At 37.3% G+C, this 17,248-nt stretch overlaps 1 pseudogene; it reads right to left on the bottom strand.

The window, feature by feature from the left end:
• Nucleotides 1-4,271: 4,271 nt before the first annotated feature.
• Nucleotides 4,272-16,344, bottom strand: LOC136152744 (UDP-glucuronosyltransferase 2B18-like; annotated as a pseudogene).
• Between the last annotated feature and the right edge of the window lie 904 nt (nucleotides 16,345-17,248).

Below are 17,248 nucleotides of genomic sequence, written 5' to 3'. Positions count from 1 at the left end.
AGTGTATAGACTGCTGCAAAATCAATAGCATGTGAGGGGATCTTATGTCTGCAGTCTCCTTGACACTGAAGTAGATAAGATGACATCCACAAGTTGGAAGGTTAGGAGTTCCAAACACCTGTATCCCCCACAAAAACAATAAATGAACAAGTAGAAATCAACTTAAATTACACTGGTTAAGTTCTGGACTACAAAGTGGAGCAGAAATCTTGCAGAATGCAAAAACTGAGGATGGCCATGTAGCAAAACATGGGAAAGCTTTTTAACTAGATCACCAAAACTTCCAGTTTAGATTAGCTTGATACGAGCAAGGATTTGCTCAAAGGGATTTCATCCCATGGGAAAAAGGGGAACAGCACTCTGGCAAATCTCAGCATCATAGACATTTGCAGTCTTTGCTACTGAGGACTTACAGTTTTTATCGACACTGATTCTAGCTGACAGAGCTGCCCAGAGTCCTTGCTACTGTGTCCTCCTTGTATTTTGACAAGTCACTGTGGGGATACCTGACCTTGGGGCCCTGTCACCTCCATACCCAGCCTGCTTCCTTGATTGTGACCACAGTGCCCTGACATGTATGGGATGAGAGCTGCTGCTGCGTGCTCTGCCCCCAGCTTCTACCTTAGTGCTTGGTCCTGCCATAACAAAAGCCATGCTGCTATTTTCTGAACCTGACCTGTATTCCTAGTTGTAGCTCTGACTGGTTATTACTTAGGCTGAGCTGCTGCTGTTCTACACCTGATTCCTGGGCCCTAAACCTCAGCATCACTTTAGCGTTGTTGGGTCACAGAGCTCCTACACTGACCTCACAGTGTGTGCTAAGTCAGCGCTTTGACCCACCAAGGCTGGGAACACACCACTGCCGCTCTCCAGCCCACCTCACGGGTCCTGACGTGGGGCTTAAACAGGCCATCACTGCGACCATGATGCTACTTCTCTGAGACTTCTCCTGAGGCCAGAATTGGAATTTCGACTCATCATTCCAGGGCTGCACTGCCGTGTGACCTGCACTCCTGGGCCTAAGCTACTGCGGGATTCTGTCGCATCAGGGCTTGCACCACTGCTGCATTACCCTACTCTCCATGTTGCTGAAGCAAACAACAAACATAGACCCCAGTTCCACGGCAGAATTATATCTGCTGTCCCTTCAAGACTGGTCCTTCTGCCCCCGCCAGTACGGTTGTACCTCAGGGGCAAAGCGATATAGCTGTCCCGTGTGAGCCTGACCTAAGGTCTTTGGCTCCACTTCCTTTCTGAGTGCCCATATGTATCTCCTCAGTTACAACTAACTTCCGTCGGCTAAAGAGAACAGCGGGACCTCAGAAGCCTTTATTGCCAAGTACCTCAGTGGCCCTAGCCATCACTACCACTACCTGTGAGAACTCTCTAGCTTTGCTCACAGAAGACCCATGCAGTCTTCACAGATGTTGATCTATGCTGATGGAGATGCAGGGAAATTATGCGGTCATGCACTCCCAAGAACAAAGATATTCCCTTCCACTCACCTAGCACCCTCACAGCCAACTTGAGATGAAAATCTTTCCCCAACAAAGTGAGTTCAAAAAGGCTAGAGAAGGTGACAGTTACCTCCAATACAGAGACATCACCAGAAACAATCAGAAAAGTGAAAAAACAACGAAAGTTAACATCACCAAAGGGACAAATGATTTGTCAGTAATAGACCCCAAAGAAATGGAGATCTACAAGTTACCAGAAAATAATTCAAAGCAATTGTTTTAAGGAAGATAGTGACCTTTTATAGGACATAGACAATTCAATGAAATCAGGAGAAACAATGCATGAGCAAATAAAAAGTTTAAAAATGAGAAAGGATTTATAAAAACAAATAACAGAAATTATAGAGCTGAAGAGTACAGTGAATTTAAGAATACAATTGCTATCTCTAACTTTAACCCTTAAATTATTGCAATAAATTAAAATCCAATGAGGAGCTTCAACAGTAGAGTCACCAAAAATTAATAGAAGGAAGAATACTCAAATTTGGGGACAGATCTCTTGATATTATCCAGAGATGGGGAAAAAAATAAGTACAATGAAAAAGAATAAAGTAAACCTGTGTGAATTGTGGGACACTATCAAGGAAAGAGTGTTCACATTATAGGAATCCCAGAAGGAAAAGAGGGAGAAGAGCAGGCAGAAAATTAATTTAGATAGTTAATGGATGAAATTTCCCAAATCTGTGGAAAGCTGTGGACATCTAAGTACATGAAGTCCAAATATCCCCAAACAAATTCAATCCAAAGAGCTCTTCATTGAAAAGCATTACAATTAGGCACTCAGAATTCAGAAAATGTAGAATTTGGGAAGCATCAAGAGAAAAAAAAAGACTCATCATATACAAGGGAATACTGATGAAAACATCAGTAGATTTCTCTGTAGACCCTTTCAGGCCAGAAGGAAGTGTATATTGTAGTCAAAGTACTCAAAGAGAATATCGACAACCAAGAATCCCTTGTTAAGCAAGTCATCCTTCAGAAATGACAGATAAAGACTTCACCAGACAAACAAAAGCTGAAGGAATTCATTGCCATTAGACCTGCCTTAGAAGAAAAGATTAATGAGGTTTTTCAAACTGAAACAAAAAGACATTAATTAGTACCATGAAAACATATGACAACGTAAAACTCACTGGTAAAGATAAACATATAGTGCAACATAGAATGCTCCAATACTGCAATGATAAATTCTTCCATATATATTAAAAACAAACATGTATTAAAAGTATCTGTATCTATAATATTTTATTAATGAATGCACAGTACAAAAATATTTTAAATGAGACATTAATAACATAAAATGTGGGGGGTCCAGTTAGTATGTAGAATATTTTCATGGAATAGATGTTAATATTTTAGTTTAAATTACAATGTTTTACTGTATGACATATTATGAAAGCTTCTTGGTAATAACAAAGCAGAAATGTAGTAACTACACAAGTCATAAAAGAATAAAAGCACACTACTCCCAAAACATCAATTTACAAAGTAAAACAGCAAGAGAGAAAGTAAAGAAATTACAAAAGAATCTGAAATCAATTCACAAAATGATGACATATGTTAATAAATATTTTAATGTAAGTAGACTAAATCATGCAATCAAAAGATATTGAGTGGCTGAATAGGTCAAAAGAGAAAGACAAATCAAGATCTGACTATATGCTGCTTATAAGAGACTCACTTAAGTTTTAAGGATACTCATAGACTAAAAATGAAATTACGAACAAAGATAATACATGCAAAGGGAAAGAGAAACCAAAAGAAAGTGGGGGTAACTTGTATCAGACTAAATAGGCTTTAAGTCAAGAGCTCTAACATGAGACAAAGAAGGCCATTATGTAATGGTAAAAGGGTCAATTTTATGAAATGTGTAACTACTGTTAATATATGCACCCAGTATAGAAGCACCTGAATATAGTAAAAAAGTCACAGATCTGAAGGGGAAAATAGCGATGCAATAATAATAAGAGACTTCAATATCCCACTTTCAACAACAGAGAAATCATCCAGGCAGAGAATCAATAAGAAAATAATGGAAATTATGAATGATGTGAAACTAGAAATAAAAAAAAAAAAAGATGAAAAACTGAAAAATGCAAGTGTAAATTAAACAATGCCCCCTTGAACAATGAATGTGTCAAACAAGAAATCAAAAGGGAAATAAATAATAAGAAATATCTTGAAACAAATGAAAATGGAAACAAAACATGCCAAAATGTATGAGATACAGGAAGCAGTAATATGATACAAGTTTATGGCAACAAATGCACATAGTAAGAAAAAAATCTCAAATAGCCTAACCTGAAATATGAGGAGTTATAAAAAAGAGAATATGTTAGCATAAGGAAGGAAATATTTAATGACAGAGTAAAATAAACGAAATAGAAATCAGGAAAACAAGTACAAAAGCAAGGAAATTATTGGTGAGGTTTCTAAGAAATCAAAGTTGTAAATTTTTGTAAATTTTGCATTCTCTTCTGTATGTGTATGTGTGTTAGTCACTCAGTCATGTCTGACTCTTTGCGACCCCATGGACTGTAGTTCTCCAGGCTCCTCTGACCATGGAATTCTCCAGGCAAGAATACTGAAGTGGGTAGCCATTCCCTTCTCCAGGGGATCTTCTGGGCCCAGGGATCAAACGTGAGTCTTCTTCACTGCAGGCAGATTCTCACCATCTGAGCCACTAGAGAAGCCCCAAATTTATTTATTTCCTTTAGCTGCACTGGGTCTTTCCCTAGTTGTGGTGAGTGGGGGCTACTCTCTGGTTGTGGTGGCAGGCTTCTCATCATGGCAACCTCTCTTGTTGCGGAGCATGACCTCTGGGGTGCTTGGCTCTGGAGGCTCTGGAGGCTCTGGAGGCTCTGGAGGCTCTTGCAGGCTCTGGAGTGCAGGGTCAGTAGTTGTGGAGCATGGGCTTAGCTGCTCCGCGGCATGTAGGACCTTCCCTGACCAGGGTTTGAACCGGTGTCCTCTGCACTGGCAGTCAGATTGCTAACCACTAGGCACGTGGGAAGTCTCTTCTTCAATATCTTTGCTTCATGTGTTTTGATCTCTGATCTTAGGTTCATATGTCTTTATAATTGACATATACCAGCTTGCATCGGGGAGTGCAGTGAGGCAGCAACTATCAGCACAGAGCTTCTCTACCCTGTTTGTTGGCAAGCCCGCACATGTGCACTCTTCGAGAACAGCTTCTAAGCCTCTCTAGCCCTTCTACCTGTCTCAGCAGCCAAAAGGACTTGTCTCCTCCACAGGACTGGGATGTACAGTCTGTGGCTCCACTTACTTAATCCCCAGGCTGAGGGTCTGTCTCGGTAAACCTTCTCTTCCTTTCAGATGCCTTCCAGGGACAGAAGTCCCAAACCTATGTTTTCATCCATCTTACCCAGTTACATGGAAATCTATATTATATCATTAATTGTTAAAGAGTTTTGCCAGGTTCCAATTAGTTTCCTGTGTGAACTGTTCCACATGAAGATGTATTGCTGATATGTTTATGGTGGGGGGTGATCTCACTGTTCTCCTACTCCACCAACTTAACCCAATCCTGTACCATAAATTTAATTCCTACATCTTTAATAGGAAATGTTGTTATTATTTTCATTTACTTTTGAAACATGTTATATTTAAAAATAATCAAGTAAAATGAAGACTAAAATTATTGTGGCAATGTTCTGATGTATTTACATAATAATAGTTAATGCAAATTGCATTTCATTCTATACAGTAATTATTTTTACTGCTTAACAATGTTAGCACATTCAGCCTTTCATCAACCTCAGGAGGTAGTTAATACCAATTGTGTGCATAGCACTGTTGGGTCCAACTCTCTGGGACCTCATTGACTGTAGCCAACCAGGCTCCTCTGTCCATGGAATTTTCCAGGCAAGGAAATAGAGTGGGTTGCCATTTCCTTCTCCAGAGGATCTTCCTGACTCAGAGATAGAACCTGCATCTCCTGTACTGGCAGGTGGATTCTTTACCACTGCACCAACTGGGAGGTTCAGTTAACACCACTACCTAATCTGTATTTCACTGAACAGCCTAAATAATGTAATTGATTAACTTGCCCAACCCCCATAACTCTGTAGTGGTTTTGCAGGGACTTAAATTTTGTCTATCTGTGTTCCAAGTGCAACCTCTATATCATTATGGTATGGTGGCTCCCCTTTCTGGGTTATAGTTATTTTCAAAATGTAATATTGACAGTTATATTTTAAGTGCAATGCCAGAGTCTGCCGGCAAACTAACCAGTCACGGACGCAATCGCTGAAATACCTAAGAAAATAAAGACTAGGAAAGATGGGGTTGAGGGGGACGGAGTCAGCTCTCGACTGAAACCGACAACCGACAACTTTATTGAGGGGTAACATACATATATATGCTAACAGGACTCATTAAATTTAGATCAAGGACATGTATATGTGCAGAATCGCAGGCATTAGTCTTTGCTCAGAAATTTTATCTTAACTCTTTAAGACTAGCAGAGCAAGGGACTAGCGTCTTAGTATGATTACAATCAGTTAAAGATTACCTAAAGATTACCTAGACATAAACCATAAACAGGAGCCTGACAATCTCGTCAGGAAAATGGGTAAAAGGTCACTACAGCAATTTCCTTGAGGGAGGTAAGAAAGGCCAACCTGCACTTTAATAAATCAGGGGTGGCGGGACAGAGAGGGACCTCTTGATCTCTCTCAGGGCCAAGAAGGAACCTGAGCAGTCAGGCCGGCTCCCCGCAGTGCAATATTATGACAAATGTGTAATTATTGTTCCTGTTATGTGTCAGTGCATATAATTTGCCCTTAAATATACTGGCTTAGAACAACAATAATCATTTTATCTCTCATAGTTGTGGGTGTTGGCTGGGCTTGGCTAGGTGATTCTTTTACATGGTTTCTCAGATGGTTTCAGTCTTGTGATGACAGGTTGTAATCATCTGAAGGACATACCAGATGATTGATTTGGGAAGAGTCAAACTGGTGGAAGCCTGGAACTGCTGGCACTTCTTAGGCATATCTATGTCTCACGCCACCAAATGGTCATTTTAATGGAAACTTTGCGTATGGTGAGGAGGGAGATAGAGAGGTGAGAAAGAGAGATAAAGATAAACAGACATAGACATAAAGACAGGGGCAGAAAGAAAAATGGAGACAGAATGTGTTGTATTTCATAACTGAGCCATGAAGTTAAGCTGAAACATTTGTGAGACAGCAACCATACTTAACTAAAGTTCAAGAGAGAGAAAATTACTCAATGGGAGAGCTGTCATAGTACTTGTAGTTATGTCTCAAAAACACTACAAATCTAAGTATAGATGTATGCCAGCAGAATTCCCTAAGTTATTGAAAAATTCATTAAATATTGATACTTAAACCATAATAATGGAATTTTTGTGAGTTAAGATTTTACAATTATTGACATTGTAAATACAATGTGGTCATATATTTATTTATAATACTTAAAACATAAAATAGGTGTCCTAAAAAAGGCCCTCATTTGATATTGATATTATCTCAAATTTCCAGTCATTTCAAGTCTTGAATGAAGCTAGTACATTGATAGCATGATATTAAAATCTTAGGACTTAATATCATGAATCAATATGTTGATTTCACCAATTATTTTTAAAGTCACATAATTAGCAAGTGAAAACATTATTGTGAATGTCAAATGATGAAATTTAGAGAATTAAAACTTAAATTCCCATCATTGGAAATTCGGAATATTCTTTAAGATCATTTCCTCTGTGGTTATATAAATTTGCATATATTTAATTTTATTTCCAAAGGAGAGTGTCATTCTTAGGCTGTGTAATTCCTAGAACTTGTTCTTTAGCTAGTAATGTGACATGGAGAGCATTCAACAATAATTCCTATAATCTACCTGCTTACTCTAGTGACCACATCACTCATACATACTTATGCTGTAGGTTTGTTCACTGACAGCCATTTAAGGGTTTTCCCAACCCAGAGATCGAATCTGCATCTCCTGCTTTGGCAGGCAGATTCTTTACCACTGTGTCAGCTGGGAAGTCCATATATACACTACCATGTGTAAACTAGATAGGAGCAGAAAACTGCTCTAAACACAGGGAGCTAAACTTGGTGATCTTAGAGGGGTGGGATCTAGAGTGGTGGAGTGAGGGGATGGGAGAAAGGCTCACAAGGGATGGGATATGTGTATACATAGAATTGATTCATGACATGGTAGAGCAGACACTAACAAACTGATAAGCAAATATATCCCAATACAAAATAACAAAAAAAAAAAAAAAAAAGAAAGAAAAAGAAAAAGCAATAAAAGGGTCCATTTCCAGAGAAATAATTCTACCAGAATATTTGTTTCACAAATCACTTGTAGGAAAATAACTAACTGATTTAATTTGCATTTCTGAAAGCACGAGTGGCCTTTGTCATTTTTTATAGGTCATTGGCCATTTCACTTCTGTCAATTTCTTGTTCATATTCTTTATTTATTTCCGTATTGGACTGTTTGACTTTGTTGGAGATTTGTAGCAATTCTCAGTGTACCATGACTACTGATCCTTTTTAGGCTGCCTGTGTTGCAGAATAGATTTGAGGAAAAACAGTTAAGCCTATTGGGCTTCCTATGTGGCACAGCGGTAAAGAATCTGTCCGCAACACAGGAGGCACTGGTTCAGTCCTTGGATTGGGAAGATCTCCTGATTAAGAAATGGCAATCCACTCCATTATTCTTGCCAGGATAATTCCATGGACAGAGGAAGCTGATGAGCTATAGTCCATGGGGTCCCAAAAGATTTGGATAAGACTTAGCAACTAAAGAACAACATAATAGGAGGCAGATATCAGCTGATATATTTCTAATTCCACAGATATTCCACTGGGAAATGAGGTGTAAACTGGATGAAGGCAAATGGCTTGCCATGGTTTTAGATAAGAAGTGATGCTGAGGCTAGATGAACAGTAATAACCAAGAAGTTTTAGAGGTCTTACAAGTGAAACAAAATTGTAAAACACAATTCTAATCATTGAACAGTTTCTGTAGCAAGATAAAGCTACACTATTCTGCACCAAAGTAAAGATAAAATACTCTGAATATCTGCAAAGTAATACAGATATTGTAAATAGACTTCTTATTGTTCTTGTGTCTATTCACAACATGTAAAACATTATCATATTCAAAGGTTTCTTTTCAGTATAACTTTTGTGTTAAAATAATAAATTTCAATATATACCCATATAGTTTCATGTTTATTTTATTTTTCACCAACTTTTCTCATGGCATGACTTATTTCAACTCTTAAAAAGAAAACCCCTTGAAAATAAACTTTAATTTGAGATGCTGAATTGTGAAAAGCCATTTTGTCACAGGAGGACAGGATCCTTATCATAACTCCTTCTTGCTGGATGACTTCCATCCATGGAGTAAACTTGCTACAGCTCTCAGATACAGATACTCCCTTTCCTCCTTCTTTCCTGTTTTAGAAAACTTCCATAAACAAACCAGACAACACTTTGTGATGGCAAATCCAACAGTTATCACACAGGCCAGCAGGAACCCAATCACGTCCAGAGAGTGGTACTAATACCAGGTGAGGTCATGGGCAACTGGCCTCAGGAGCTTGGCTCCTTTGTGGCATGTGGCAAATTCGATGCAGAAGACTGCTCGGTCCAGGGGCCTTACACGCTGATCATGGTGAATTCTTGATAGCCTCATAGCATTTTCTTTCTATCTAAAGAAGAACTACAAAGATACAAATGTTGAAGGGAAGCTACTTTGCTTAAGTATACCAATGGCATAGATGGTTTTCAAAAAGAGTCATACAAATTATTCAAAGTAAATGTTATACAATTACAGAAAAGTGAAAGTGAAAGTCACTCAGTCCTGTCCAATTATTTGTGTCCCCATGGACTGTACAGTCTATGGAATTCTCCAGGCCAGGAAACTGAAGTGGGTAGCCTTTCCCTTCTCCAGGGGATCTTCCCAACCCAGGAATCGAATCCAGGGACTCCGGCATTGCAGGCAGATTCTTTACCAGCTGAGCCACAAGGGAAGCTACAATTACAAAAACAGTAGTCTATTTTAAACTGAGTCCTCATTGAAAACTTGACTTTTAAATGGAAATTTTATGATTGACAGTTATTTAAAAAATGAAAATGGAAGGTCAGGTGGGAAATTTCAATCTTTTCTACCGTAGAAATTGATAAGAGCCATTCTAAACACTGTATGCTGGATAGTGAAAAGGCAAGTTCAAGATGATGCTCTTGTAGTATAATAGAACAGAGTAATAGTGTAATAAAAAATGAAATGACTCCTAAGCAGTCCAAGTGCTTTGAATTTTCTCCATTCCACTATCTATTTTCTACCAGTGGACAAAATTATTTTTTAGAGATACCTATTAGGTTATTATATCTCTCTACTTAAAATTTCCATCTGACTTCTTATCACATTTAGAATAAAACCCAAATCTGTTCTTTGGTCCATAGTATCGTACATGCTCAGACGCCTGGTAATCTCTTCCCTGATCACTTTGTTCAGGCACTCTGTTATAGGCAATTGGCCTTCTAGCTGTTTGTTGATGTTGCAAATGTTTTCTCATCTTAGCACCTTTGAACTTGCAGTGTCTTTTGTTCTTCTGGAGCATTCTTCCCCACAATAGCCTGGAGCATGTTTCAGGTTTTCGACTGAAGCCTTTGTATCAGTATTATAGTATTATGATCAGAGTGGCAGAGTGTCTTTTCTTAATCACCTTAAGATAGTAGTCAACAGCAGTTCTTCCACTGTTTTTGTTTGTTTCTTCATTTGTTTATTTTGATATTACCTCTAGACATTTTAAAATTTGTTATAAATCTAAAGTAAACCTTTAAGTACGAAGCATATATGAAAGCTACACAAATCCCAGGTAAACAGCTCAAAACTCAAATAAGCTAGAAAATTATCACCAAGTAAAACACAAATATAATTCCTACCCAGATCAGGCTGTAGAGTATTATAAACTCCCCACAGGCATTCCTTCCTGGTGGAAGCTTCCAGTCACTTCTCTCTTCCCCAGATTAAGTACTAGCCTGACCTCTAACACCGTACAGTGATGTAACTTGTGTACATATTGGAATCACATGGTATGTAGTTATTTGTGTCTGACTTGTGTAGGTGTTGGTTGATTCCACTGTTGTATAGTATTCCCTTGTTTGATAGTACCACAAATTATTTATTCATTGTTTGATCATTGGGCATTTGGATTGCTAAAAGCTTTTTGGTCTTTATTAGTTATGTGATTGTAATTATTCTGATATATGTATTTTGGTTTATATACTTATACATGTTTATTAGTTATATATCTAAGAATGGGATTGTTGAGAGAAGGCTGCATGCAGGTTTAGGTCTCTTTAATATTACTAAACAGTTTTCTGAAGTGGTTTGTTAATTTGTGTTCTCATCAGCAGTATGGAAAGCTTCCTATTTCTCCACATTCTTATCAATGCTTGGTTGTGATAATTCTCAAATTTTAGCTTTTATGATGAAGTAAAAATGAGGTTTAATTTATATTTTCTTGATTTCTAATGAACGGGATAAAGCTGTATATATTTTGCCAGGAAGTGTAATCATTTGTATTGGTTTTTGAATATATCAATTGTAAGATTGAAGTAATTTCTATTTTAGTTTGCAAAATATTTCTTTTGATACCATGAATGGATGTTGACTTTTATCAATTATTTAATCATTGGACTGATCATAATATTTTTCTCTTTTATGTTGACAATTTATTGAATTATATTCATTTTCATACATTTAAACAAAATTTCAATCCTGGAATAAGCTGATTTTGATCAGAAGGATTTGTGTTAAAAAATACTTTTTCCTGTAATGTCATTGCCTGGTTTTGATAGTAGGGATTACAGCCTCATCAAATGACCTGAAAAGTGCCAATATGTTTGATATTATCTAAAGAGTTTGTAGAAGATCAATAGTATTTCTTTCTTAAGTATTTTGACATATTTGCTGATGAAGGCATCTGAACTGGAAATTTCCTTTGTGGGAAATTTTAACAGTTTTAACAGATTCAATGAAGTATGGAAATATTTAATTATTAAAGATGTATTCTATCAATTTTTGTATAAAATTGTGTTTCAGAGGACACTGGCAAGAGAAAAGTAACTTACTAATGGAGAATATATTTGCAAACCATATATCTGAAAAGAGACTTGTGTATATGACACATAAGAGTTCTAATAGCTCAATAATAAAAAAGACAACCAAATTAATAAGTAGATAAAGGGCTGGAAGAGACATGTCTCTAAAACGATACAAGTGACCAATAAAAACATGAAAATATTTGCAACATAGTAGCCACAAGGAAAATGTAAATCAAGACCACAGAGAGATCATATTCATTATCATGCCTAAAATAAAAACTATAATATATAAAAGCATGTGTTGGCAAAGATATGGAGGATTAGAACCCTAATACACTGTTGGTGAAAATGTAGAATGTGACCACTTTGGAAAACAGCTTGGTAGTTTGTCATAAATATAAAATCATCCTATGACCCAGTGTATGATATCTAGATAGCTACCAAAAAGCAATAAAAAGCTATGTTCACACAAACATGTATAGCAGTGTTTGTAGCTTCTTTTCATTATAGACAAAAGTGAAAAAAAATGAAATGTCCATCAATTGATGAATGCATTAATAGACTGTGATATGGTACGGATATAGTATAGAATATTATTCAATAATAAAAAGTACTGGTACATGCTGCAATATAGATCTAACTAAATTTTTTCTGCTAATTAAAGAAGTCAGTTATTAAAAGTTGCATATTGTATGATGCTATTTAAGTAAAATGTTCAGAATAAGCAAACCTATAGAGACAAGAAGATTAGCAATTCATAGTATTTTTAAAGTTTCAGAAATTCTAAGCATTGAATTGGAATAATTCTTTTCTCAATTTTCAGTCTTCTGTGGATGTGCTGTGTATGTTCAGTTGCTCAGTTGTGTCTTAACTCTTTGTGATCCTTTGGACTTTAACCTACCAGTTTCCTCCACCCGTGGGATTTTTCAGACAAGAATACTAGAGTGGGTTGCTATTTCCTCCTCCAGGGGATTTTCCCAACCCACGGATCAAATCCATGTCTCCCATTTCTCCTGCATTGCAGGCAGATTCTTTACCACTGAGCCATCAGGCAACCCTTGTATGGATTCTGTCATACACTAAAAAATGCATACTTGTTACAATATGCTATATAGCCTTTAGATTTTGGGGGGAGGGGGCATGGAAATTATTACACTGATTAGTTGCTCATCTGGAGAAGGAAATGGTGCCCCGCTCCATTATTCTTGCCTGGGGAATCCCATGGACAGAGGAGCCTGGTGGGCTACAATCTATGGGGTCACAAAGAGTCAGATACCACTTACAGTCTAAACAGCAGCAGTTGCTTATTAAATCAATAGGATTCAAAGTTGTTTCAACTTTGAAACAACTAGTTGAATGTAAAAGTAAAATTCAGATTAGTTATTTAATTTTAAGTATTTTAAAATTAGCCTCAATAAGGGAAATGAACTCATATTCACTGTTGAAAAGAGAACTTATCGATCTATAGATACTACCAAGTTAAAAAAAATGCTATACTCATGAAGGGTCATAAATGAGAGTCTTCAATGCATTGAGCAAATCTGTACTTGCCATTGTGTTCAAGTCTAATAGATGTTCCCTTGGCCTCCATGTGAGCAATATTATCAGGTTTGTCAACAAACAAGGAGTCCCACCATGGGAATCGCATGGTAAATGGCCTCAGAGATGCCATTGCCACCACCATGAGTGATAAAAGTTTTGGTTTTTGGGTGACCTAAGAAAGAGATGACAAGGAATGCTCAAACTACCACACAATTGCACTCACCTCACACGCTAGTAAAGTAATGCTCAAAATTCTCCAAGCCAAGCTTCAGCAATACATTAACTGTGAACTTCCAGATGTTCAAGATGGTTTTAGAATAGGCAGAGGAACCAGAAATCAAGTTGCCAATATATACCGGATCATCAAAAAAGCAAGAGAGTTCCAGAAAAACATCTATTTCTGCTTTATTGACTATGCCAAAGCCTTTGACTGTGTGGATCACAATAAACTGTGGAAAATTCTGAAAGAAATGGCAATACCAGACCACCTGACCTGCCTCTTGAGAAACCTATATGCAGGTCAGGAAGCAACAGTGAGAACTCGACATGGAACAACAGACTGGTTCCAAATAGGAAAAGGAGTACATCAAGGCTATATATTGTCACTCTGCTTATTTAACTTATATGCAGAGTACATTATGAGAAACGATGGGCTGGAAGAAGCACAAGCTGGAATCAAGATTGCCGGGAGAAATATCAATAACCTCAGATATGTAGATGACACTACCCTTATGGCAGAAAGTGAAGAGGAACTGAAAAGCCTCTTGATGAAAGTGAAAGATGAGAGTGAAAATGTTGGCTTAAAGCTCAACATTCACAAAACTAAGATAAACTCTGGGAGTTGGTGACGGACAGGGAGTCCTGGCATCCTGCAATTCATGGGATCGCAAAGAGATGGACACGACTGAGCAACTGAAATGAACTGAACTGAACTTAAGAAAGAGATCAATGAGAACAATAAATTCTGAGTCCCATTCTTAGAAATAGAAATTGACAGTATAAGTCAGTTATGAAGGTAATGCTTTCTGCTGAGGATTGCTATGCTCTTGAGATCATGCAAATATTTGTGAATTTCCAAAGGAAGACTGTCTGAGGAAATGGGGGAAAGCTATACATTAGAGGGGATGTTAGTGCAGAGTTGCTTTGTCTAGTGGACAAGTGTGGACTGATTCTTGATTCAAAGAACATTATGTTCAAAATCATGGAGGTTAAGAAACGTTGTTTCTTATGAATAGAGGGAATGATTCATTCTGACAATGTGTGGAGAATCTCAGGGGGCTTTTGGCAATAGAGGAAAAATGATGGATGTACTGTTTACAAAGTCATCTTCTATCAGCTGCACTTTGATTTTTAGGCAATGTGAGTTACTGAAAGTTCAAAGAAAAGTATAGATGTTTCCTATATCATTTTAGATAAAAGCACTACAATAGCAGGAGAGCTGAGATAAAAGAGTGGGAAGACAAGACGACCAGTCAAGAAGCTATTGAAAATTTATAGGCAAAAGATAATTGTTATCTGGTATTGATGTTTTACCTTGCTGTTCCACTATTGTCCCTGAGATTTTCTCTTAATTAGAACCTAGTATTTTTTTTGTCACCTTCTTATCAAGAAGATCATTCTGTGGGGTCCACTTAAAAAGTTGAGTATTGTTTCCTAATGTATCTGGTTTCTTCCCACTGAATCTCCACACAACCTACTAAGACCAAGAAAAGGATCAACTCCACTAATAAGGTCACAGGCTCAGATTTTAGAAGTTAAAATCTAGTAAGAAGTCATCTTGCCTCACTTCTTTCAATGAACAGATGTGGACATTTCTGCTCAGGAATGTTGAATAATGTTAAACAATAGTTCAAAAAAAAAAAAATCAAAGCAGCAAAAATCTGGGGCCCTGTTGATCAACTATCATTTTGTTTACTACAATATGCTATGACAAGTTCTAAAAACTTGAGGGAAATTAGCTTGTAAATGATGTAATTTAATAGTTAAAAGCATTCAAGAATCTATCAGAACTATAGTGGATACAAAAAGCTGACTGAAATTTCTGCAACTTTATTTTATTTGACTGTCTTATATAACAAACTTGTGGTTTGAATCTACAAAATACTTTGCTTGCTCAGCAGTTTCTGAGAGAAATCGGTAAAGATTTGCTTATGTTTACTTTCTCCATGAAACATTTTGATGGAAATGTGTATCTTTCTATTTTATATTGTGAGAATATTATACTTCCTTCTATGTGGTATAATGAGATAAAATTTCTTCAACTAGCAGAGAGAATATAAATTATTTTACACTGCATATTGGAAAATCACTTCCTATAATCTTTGAAGTGTAAAATTTCTAAGACATTATTTCATTTGTTTTTCCTCCAAAGGATTTAATAGTGGAAATATCCATGCACATATTTTGTACAAAGCTAGGCATTGCAGAATAATAAAAGAAATACTTTTCTAAAAGACAATGCCACATTAATTTTCATTGATCATTATAAACTGAAATAAGCAAATTATCAGTTTGTGCTGTTAATAGATCTAACTGCATTTTTTATGATAGAAAATACTAATTTAGAATGTATCAGCGATGCTAAGCTCACCCCAAAGAAATCACTGATGCTGAAGTTCTCATTTCTCAACGGGATGAAATAACTCCCAATCCTAGATTAGTGGTTCGTTCAGTCACTCAGTTGTGTCTGGCTCTTTGCGACCCCATGGACTGAGCACGGCAGACCTCCTTGTCCATCACCAACTCCCAGAGCCTACTCAAGCTCATGTCCACTGCATACAGTATACCACCCAACCATCTCATCCTGTCCTCCCCTTCTCCTCCCGCCTTCAATTTTTTCCAGCATCAGGGTTTTTTTCCAATGAATCAGTTCTTTGCATCTGGTCTCCAAATTATTGGAGTTTCAGCTTCAGCATCAATCCATCCAAAGAATATTTAGGACTATTTCCTTTAGTATTGACTGGTTGGATCTCCTTGCAGTCCAAGGGATTCTCAAGAGTCTTCTCCAACATCACAGTTCAAAAGCATCAATTCTTCAGAGCTCAGCTTTCTTTATAGTCCAACACTCACATTCATACATGACTACAGGAAAAACCATAGCTTTGACTAGAAGGACCTTTGTTGGTAAATAAGTCTCTGCTTTCTAATATGCTGTTTACATTGGTCATCGCTTTTCTTCCAAGGAACAGGCAATTTTTAATTTCATGGCTGCAATCACCATCTGCAGTGATTTTGGAGCCCAATACACAAAGTCTCTCACTGTTTCCATTGTTTCCCCATCTATTTGCAATGAAGTGACGTAACTGGATGCCATGATCTTAGTTTTCTGAATGTTCAGGTTTAAGCCAACTTTTTCACTCTCCTCTTTCACTTTCATCAAGAGGATCTTTAGTTCTTCTTGACTTTCTGCCATAAGGGTGGTGTCATCTGCATATCTGAGGTTACTGATGTTTCTCCCAGCAATCTTGATTCCAGCTTGTGCTTCACCCAGCCTGACATTTCTCATTATGTACTCTGCATATTAGTTAAATAATCAGGGTGACAATATACAGACTTGATGTACTCCTTTCCTGATTTGGAACCATTCTGTCTTTCCATGTCCAGTTCTAACTGTTTCTTCTTGACCTGCATACAGATTTCTCAGGAGGCAGGTCAGATGGTTTGGTATTCCCATCTCTTTAAGAATTTTCCACAGTTTATTGTGATCCCCACAGTCAAAGGCTGTGACATAGTCAATAAAGCAAAAGTAGATGTTTTTCTGGAACTCTCTCGCTTTTTCATGATCCAGAGGATGTTGACATTTGATCTCTGCTTCCTCTGCCTTTTCTCAATCCAGCTTGAACATGTGGAAGTTTACAGTTCACATACTATTGAAGCCTGGCTTGGAGGCATTTGAGCATTACTTTCCTAGCATGTGAGATGAGTGCAGTTATGTGGTAATTTGAACATTCTTTGGCATTGCCTTTCTTTGGGATTGCCAGTTCTCTGGCCACTGCTGTGCTTTCCAAATTTGCTGTGCTTTCCAAATTTGCTGGCACATTGAGGGCAGCACTTTCACAGCATCATCTTTTA

The sequence above is a fragment of the Muntiacus reevesi genome, chromosome 22, assembly GCF_963930625.1.
Source record: "Muntiacus reevesi chromosome 22, mMunRee1.1, whole genome shotgun sequence".
Classification (NCBI taxonomy): Eukaryota; Metazoa; Chordata; class Mammalia; order Artiodactyla; family Cervidae; genus Muntiacus; species Muntiacus reevesi.
Note: the sequence above shows the minus strand (reverse complement) of the source record. Positions and strands in the feature narration are given on the sequence as shown.